This window comes from Tiliqua scincoides, chromosome 1, assembly GCF_035046505.1.
Source record: "Tiliqua scincoides isolate rTilSci1 chromosome 1, rTilSci1.hap2, whole genome shotgun sequence".
NCBI lineage: Eukaryota > Metazoa > Chordata > Lepidosauria > Squamata > Scincidae > Tiliqua > Tiliqua scincoides.
This window is the reverse complement of record NC_089821.1, coordinates 131023866-131032153: the sequence shown is the minus strand read 5'-3', so window position 1 is coordinate 131032153 and position 8288 is coordinate 131023866.

Genomic DNA, 8288 nt, shown 5'->3' with positions numbered 1-8288 from the left:
CTTTTTTCCTCCCTCTTAACATCAATTATTTTTGATATTTAGAAAGTTGGTTTACCAATTTGTATGTTTTGTAAATTTCCCACAGATGGTTCCACAGTCACTCCAATATCTCCTCAGCTGCTAATAAAGTCTCTAGCCCCTTCTTAACTTCTCCTTTCTCCAGCTGTTATTAATTATACAATCAGATGGCAACATGGCTTCCTCTTTAACTTTTTAGTAATAGATAATAACTTATTTCTTCAAAAGTCCACCTCAGAAACGGAGAAGAGAATAGGAGAAAAAATCTGAATCCATCAGCTTCTATCAATATTAGAATTCTTTTTCTCACAAACAATGAGGGAAAGAGAAATCTTATATAATATTCTTCTCTTTAATTTAAACTTTTGTAGGTCTGGTCAGCTTTCACATCCACCAAACACATTTTATCTCTCCTAGTCCTTAGTTTAATTGTATTTTCCTTCTGAAAGGGTCATCATCCGTGGAAGCAGCCAATAACTATGAAAGGAAGGAAATCTTCTCCATTCTTATAACGAAATCTACAACTCTTCTAATCCTCCCCTTTCACTTAACTCCCTCAGCTTCTTTACTCACGTCTTATCATTCAAATTAAGCTGTCAGATAGGGAGATATCTTCTTGTTTTCTCTGGATAAAGCTCTATCCTTTATCCTTCTGCTGCAGGAGAAGTAAGAGTTTTAGTGCTCCTTCTGAAGGCAAAATCAGGAGTTGTGATGTGAACAGGAATGTCGTTGCTGGGGTTTGTAAGGAACTGATCATTTTTTGACACTGCTACACTCACTCGAATAACAGCACAGCTTTATTTACATAAATGAAATGAAAATGGTGGTTGTGTTGCCCGGCAGATAAGCAACTCAGAAAGACTCGGTATACAGGGATGAAGGTTCACAGGCTTTTATTGAATTGTATACAGTTGGTCCATGGGACTCATATCCCAAGCATGGGCCCCGGTTTGACTGTGTCCAGAACTCTTATACGACTCTTGGCCCTTTGTCTGAAAACCCGCTGAAAATTTGACATCATAAATGGGGCTAATTCCTAATAGGATATAGATAAATCATTTACATAAAAGATAGAAAATAGGTGGGCAACAAGTGAGCAAAACCGTTGTTTGGCTCTGATGTACATACGGGTGGGGTTTCACCTTAAAAGTTTTCAGAAACCAGTAGGGTTCACTGCAACATCCTTATTAAAGAGATCACAAAAACACTTAAACACAGGTGTGAAGACCTCATTTTGGCAGAACGTCTGACCCATTTATTGGCATATATCCCCTTCAGACTCTTCCTAATTAGGATGGCCTTGCTTGAGCCACCTATCTTATCTCTTCTGCATTTCTCCTCCTGGTTTTAGTCAAACACTGTGGGGCCTTCTGCAAACCTCTGTGAAGCAAAGTCCTTTAAATTTCCTTTAACAGTTTCACTAACATTCTATGTCTTAATTCTATATGACTATTGTGACCAGTTACCTTGAGTACATTGATATTAAGGGATATAGTGGTGTATAACCTTGCTAAGAAGTGACCCCTCTTCAGTGGTTGCCTAGTACCTGCTAAAGTGTAATCTCTTTGAGCTAAGGCTTCAGTCAGCTTCTTTGCTCTCTTAAACTTTTCAAGTAACTTTGGGTTGCCTATGGTTTGCCTCCATTTCAGTTGCAATTCAAACAAAGAGACTCCAAAAGCAGAAGTTTCCTGATACTCAAGGATGCTCTTGCTTATCTAATTAAAATGTGTACTGTCTTCTCTTGCAGGTGTCTGTGGCTAGCTAGCTAGATGCTTTGTTAGTCTGCCAAGAAACATTCCCAACTGATAAGCCTTCCTGCAATGTTAAATGTTTTTGTCTGTTTTTAAGGCTTTTCTAAATACTATGTCTCCATATATGTGTCTTCCTAACATTGTGTTGTCCTTGGCAAGACATGTGCTTCTGCCAGGATGAAGCCTATCTTCTTCGTTGCCTTAGTTACACTATCTTTTCCAAATTCCAAAGTGTATTAACACAGCCTTTGAGGCCCCAAAATCCCAGCTGCTGTGAAACTTCTGTGAAACTAACAAACAACTTTCAAAATGATTCTTTCAAGCAGCTTTTACTATTCTGTGTAAGCTATAGTATTACTGGGCTATCCAGTGGCTCTAGGGTCAAAGGTCACCATGCCTCAGTTGAAGTAAAGGACTTCAGCACATCGCTGACTACAGCTGGAATGGGAACATCAAGGCAGTGTTAAACGAGAACTCCAATACCCACATACACCCTAGCATCTCTGTGTTTTCTGCAGAGCCGCACCCGACTTGCACCTCGAGTCATTTCTCATAAAGACTCAAACTCAACTCAAAATGAGTCTATAACAGGTTCAGCATGAGCCGTGACAGCTGTGCTTTATGACTCACGAATGAGTCTAGTCAGGGGGGCACTCACAACTTAACTTGCGACTCAAGTAAGAAAGACCTCCAGGCAGCAGTGAAGACTTTTGGGGTGGGAAGGAGGCATTTTGGAGCAGGGGAAGATGGGGAGAGTGCATGCGGGGGGAGGAACTGTCCTTGGAGGGGGTGGGACTGGATGAGGCCTCCTCTGCCAGATCCAATCCTCTGTGTCAGGCTGAAAAACAAAACAGCCAGCGCAGACTTGAGAAGCCCCATTGTGGGGCCTGCACTCTTACTTGGGGGAAGGGATTGAATGTCCCCTTCCCCTGAGGGGACCTCCAGAAGCTTCCTGGCACCTGCAGGATACAGCAATCGCCATTTTGGTGCCACGGTTCCTCGTGGCCTAAAATTTGGCTGCCCATCCTCACAACAACCCTGTGAGGTACATGAGGTTTAGAGAAAGTGACTAGCCCAAGGTCACCCAGAAATCTTCATTTCCTGCTACAGGCAGGGAGTTGGACTAAATGACCTTGTAAGGCCTTCCAGTTCTATGATTTTATGATTCTATGGAGACATTGATGAAGATGTTGAAAAGAATAGGGCCCAAGACAGAGCCCTGAGGTATTCCATTTGAAACCGAATGACGGGGGTGGGAGGGAGTGGATCTGGTGGAGCTCTGCTCCACTGGATCCTGTCCATTTGTGTGGGGCTCAGCACCCTTCATGAAGACATTTACCTTACCGCCAACCTTTTGGTTGGCGGTAACCTGAGTAGCCCATTGCTTCCCTTACCTGGGAGAAGGTGACAAAAGTTCCCTTCTCCTGAGGTGCCACCTGCGTTAGTCTGTGGTGCGCAGGATCTGGCGGCAGCCATTTTCGGTGTCACCAAAGCTGCATGCCACAGGAGCTCAGGATTGGGCTGTTACTCTGATAATGTTTACAAAAAGGTTGTGAAGACCAGAACTTAAAAAGTTAAAGAAAAAAAATGTATCTTATGATCTTTTACTATATTTTTTAATAAATTAGAGACCGTACAGTTCTTAGGTAACAATTCTTAGTTAGGTTTTTTTTCCAGAATCTGTCCCAGGTAAAATCAGACAAAACAACCTAGGGGGTCAGACAACCCCCTAAGTTTACCCCTGACTTACCCAAGGGGCACAGAACTTTTTGTGATTTTTGCCTCAAAAACCTGCCCTCGACTTCTCTGTGAGATGGCTTTATGGTGTGTCTGGAGGTTTATCCCTTTTTCTCTCTCATTGGAATTGTTTCTGACTGTGCCTGCAGTAACTCCTTCTAAAGAAAGAGCTTCTATCCACTTGGGCTCCTTTTCTTATTAGTTTGTTTATTCATAGAATCCTTCTTAAGATTTCTCTGAGCTTACTAAAATTGGCCTTTTTGATATCTAAGGTGTGGATTTAACTACGTATATATGCCTTTCGCCTCCCATAAAATTAAAGCTTTTCAGTCTTCAAAGTTCTGGGTCTTTTAGATCTGCTTTTTTAGTTACTGCACTATCAAGTCCTCAGCTGCCAAACTGGCAACTCGATGAAGTAGCATATTTTATTTACAGGTAATTATGGATTTATTGGAATGGTCTCTTGTGACCCAATCCTATGCTTACCTTATGCCTGTGGAGCACACCCTCTGCTGGTGCATGCTGTTGCAAAAGAGCCATAAAGAACTTTGTGACAGCATGCCTACAGACAGTGCCAGCTGGAAGGACAGAGGCTTCCCACTGGCACCAGCAGCCAGAGCAATGCTCTCCAGACAAGTGAGTCCAGCACTGGAGTGGGGCAAGTACTGTATAGGAGAGGGTAAGGAGGGTTGGAACAGGGTGGAGGGAGAGCAGCAATGGAGACAGGGGCTGAACGGATTGAGTCCCGGAGGGGGCAGGATAAGTGGCGCCAGCATGCATCATATCCTACCCTCTTCCCAGGCCTGTTCCACCTACAGGGGTCAAGGTGGACTTGTGCCAGTGATATTGCTGGTTCCTGGGACTTACCTCAGGGCAAGAGAAGAAATGTCCCCTTACCCAGAGGTGACCTCCAGCGGTCAGAATTCACCCGCAGGATGCAGTGGAAGCCATGTTGTTGCTGCTGTGTCGATGCTGGGGAATTTAGATAGGATTGGGCTGTAAGATCATTAGCAAATCACATTTCTCCAAGCACATTCAGTTAAAAAGTAAAGCACTATGAAGCAAAGGCCAGTCTTCTCCTTACAAAAGGTATGTAATTGGAGTTGTCCATTATCTAGCTTGCATGAACTCTGTGCATAATAACTTGAGCGTTCAGTGCCTTTTAGCCTGAATTGCACCCTGCTTTGCTGCAAAAACATCCACTTGTTACCTCAGTTGCTGTTGAATCCAAACAAAAGCTGCTGATTGGAGCTGAGTGCATGTCACTGACAAGGCAATAAAATTGGAAGTAGACATTTCTGAGAGCTGGGATCTTGTGTTTATGGAGTATTGTACTTGGGTTGAGGAGAACAATGGTTTCCTTGCCTTGTAATGTGGCCACAAACCCTCAGCCTCAGTCAACTGACTGCAAAGTGGGAGTCACAGTGACCCAGTTCACCTGATTATTACTCCTTGCATCACTATCAGTATGGTGTACACCCAATAAATGGCTCAGAATTGTGTGAAGGCACATGGCACAGTTTTAATGCCTGAAGCTAAACATATGGCCGTGTGTGCTGCCTGGTGGGAAGATGGACATGGGAATCACATGCAAACTGCTCTTAGCAATTGGAAGGAAGAGCAGGCTAGAGTATAATAATATAATCAATGATTAATAAAATATTTTTCTATACAAGTGAAAGCCCTTACTCACTGACTCATCAATGTTGTCTCCTATTTCCTGTTAAGCTGCAAAGCAGAAATTTGGCATGCTTGTTGCTTATGGATGACTAATGAAAACAATGTTGTGAGACAGACTGTTTTTTATGTAGAAGGTGGTAAAACTGTCCTTGCAGTGTTCACATTGCCCTGAACATCAGTGTATCTCCTATTTCCCATTTAGCTAGAAAGCTGGAGTTTGGCATGGTTGTTGCTTGTGGATCACTAATAAAAACTATGTTGTGAAACAGATTGTGTTTGACCGAGAAGGTGGTAAAACTTCCCCATCAGTTGATAAACAAAGATCAGACAGTGAACTACTCTGTTGATTTCTACAGCACACTGAATCTCCCTGGAATGCCGGCCCACGGCCTTGCTTTACCATGACTGGGGATGCTGGGGACACTACTAATGCCACATGGGTGGGTAGACCTGGGCTCCAAAGACTTTTCCAGCTGTCTCTACCCTCTCCTCACCCTGCCTTGCCCCTCTCTGCCCCTATTCTGCTCACCCATAACCACCCTCCCCTGCTCTGTTTCATCCCCCCCCCTTTGCAAAGGGGCCCAAAAGAAATGTTGTACCCCCTGATAAAATTCCTCTTGGAGGCCCTGCTTTAAGGTTTGATGCACCTGTAATGTTGTTACAGAACTGGAATCTGTTGACACTTTGTAATAGCTCAAGCCTTCAAATCAAGGTCCTCAGGGGCAATGTCATTGATGCTATAGTTTTCACAGGATGTACAGAAGGTGAAACTACATTTATTCCATACATTCCAATCATCCTGTCAGACTACACTTTCAAATTTAAAAGACTGGAAATCCAGCTCAGGAGTACCCTTTGCAATGACTATCATTAAGTCTCAGAAACTATTAATGTAAGGCAAGATTGCTTTTCACATGGGCAATTTTATGTAGTGTACTATTATTATTATTATTATTATTATTATTATCATCATCATCATCATTCAAAGGTTAGTAAACCAAGTCACTTGGTGATGTTAGCACTGGAGTAGCCCTGTAGCTATGCAACTCTTTAAATCTTAAATGTTAGACCATCAACAGAGCAGAAAGTAATCACTTTTAAAATCTATTCAAAAAACGTGTACTTCCCTTATATTTCCTTACGCTGAGGTGACCTAAAGGGCCTGAAACTCCCCCATGAGATACAGTACACAGCCCATTGGCATGGCTGCACCACTGTGCGGAGAGTTGGATTGGATTGGACTGCTCATGTAATAAAATATGAGTGTGTGATATGTGAGCTTAGCCAATGGAAGGCTAGAATTGTCCTAGACACATAGGACGCAATCCTGAGGCACCCATGGGACTTGTGCCGGCCCAGGAGGGTCACAAATGTGCCATAAGGCACATTTGTGCCTCCTCGGGAGGAGGCTCCTCGGGAGGAAGCTCAGAGGTGGGCCGGCCTGCAGAGGCTGACACAGGCCTCCGTGCTGGCTTCCTCCGCGAGGCTTGCATCGGCCTGGCTGGGCTGACGCAAACCTCTGGGGTGGGCGGAGAGGAGGTGGGAGGAAGGCGTTCCTGGACAGGGGAGGGCAGCCCTGGGGGGAGTGGGAGGCGGGGCTGGGATCCAGCACTTATGCTGGATCCCAACCCTCATTCCCGGGGAGTTTGGAGGTGGTGCAAGTCCGAGGAGACTCATTGGGGCAAAGGCGCCTTACCCGGAGGGAAAGGGAAAAGTTTTCCCTTGCCTTTGGCTGAGCCACCTTGGGCCCCTATCCTGTGCTGTTCCAGGGTCCTATTCCAGCGCAGGGTAGGATTGTGCCTGTAGTGTTAGCAAAGTATTTGTTATAGCAGAAACTAGTTTATAAATGAACTGGGGAAGGGCAATTCATTACTTTGTGGTGCTCTCCTTCCATATGCTTGAATAATAAACATCTAAAAAAAACTCCTACAAGCTGAATTGATTTATCTTCTATTGTGATAAGAATTTAAATTCTATCTTAAACAAATATAGTTACAATGACCAGACTGATAAAAGAGAAAAGTATATGCAAGTTTATGTACTTTGAACTTTGTTATTCTCAAATGTGGGAATGGTTTTTCTTGATCAAAGAAAGACAAAGACTTTGATAAAGTTTGATAAACTTTGAATGACCTTTACTTTTTGAAGTTTTGAAATATTTTAACTTTGCTCCAATGTTCAGGAACCGGGTAATTGAGAAATGCAGCAAGACAGACAAATAAGAAAGAAGAGGTGTATATTTTCACAGGCATTCCTGCAGACAGACCCGACTAACTTGTAGGAATCAGCTGTATACGTTGTTGGTCTTCAGTTGGTAGGCTGGCGTTTGCAAGAGGCTCATATGCCAACCTAAGGTAATACTGCCACTATTTAGTTAGGCTTCATTAAAAGCGAAGGGGGTGTGTGAGAGAGGGAATAGGACAAGAAGAAAAGTTGCGTATGACCAACTGGTTCATACTCATACTCAAGCAGGAGGCTTGAAGGGCTTTAGTTTCTCTAAAACAGTTGTACAGAAAAGAGAAAAGACAAGATTTTAAAAAGGAAATGGGTCCCGTGTTGCTGGTTGGGGTTAAAGGTGAGTCCCAGGTCTGGAAATGTTGAAGGTTATTGATGGATCTTAGTCATTCTCCAACATAGTGATTTTCAACCTTTTTCATCTCATTTTACACTGTCAAGGCACTAAAATAGTCAAGGCACACCATCAGTTTTTGGACAATTGACAAGGCACCATGCTGCTGGTGGGGGGCTTACATCCCCCAATGGCCCTGCTAATAAATAACCCTCTCCCAAATACCCATAGCACACCTGCAGACTATTCATGGCACACCAATGTGCCGTGGCACACTGGTTGAAAATCGCTGCCCTAACAGATCCATGAACTGCAGAACCTTGACCTTCACAGGTCACTTGGTGATCAAGTTGCTTATATGTATAATTATATGCATAATTTCATTAGCCAAATGCTACATATATGCATATAGTAACCACTTCAGAAAGTAATCATTGGTAGGCTGTTAAAAAAACAACAACAGGAATGAAGGAAAGCCGTTGTAATTGTAACACAAAAGTTACTTACTGTACTACACTACTTCTCGACATAAT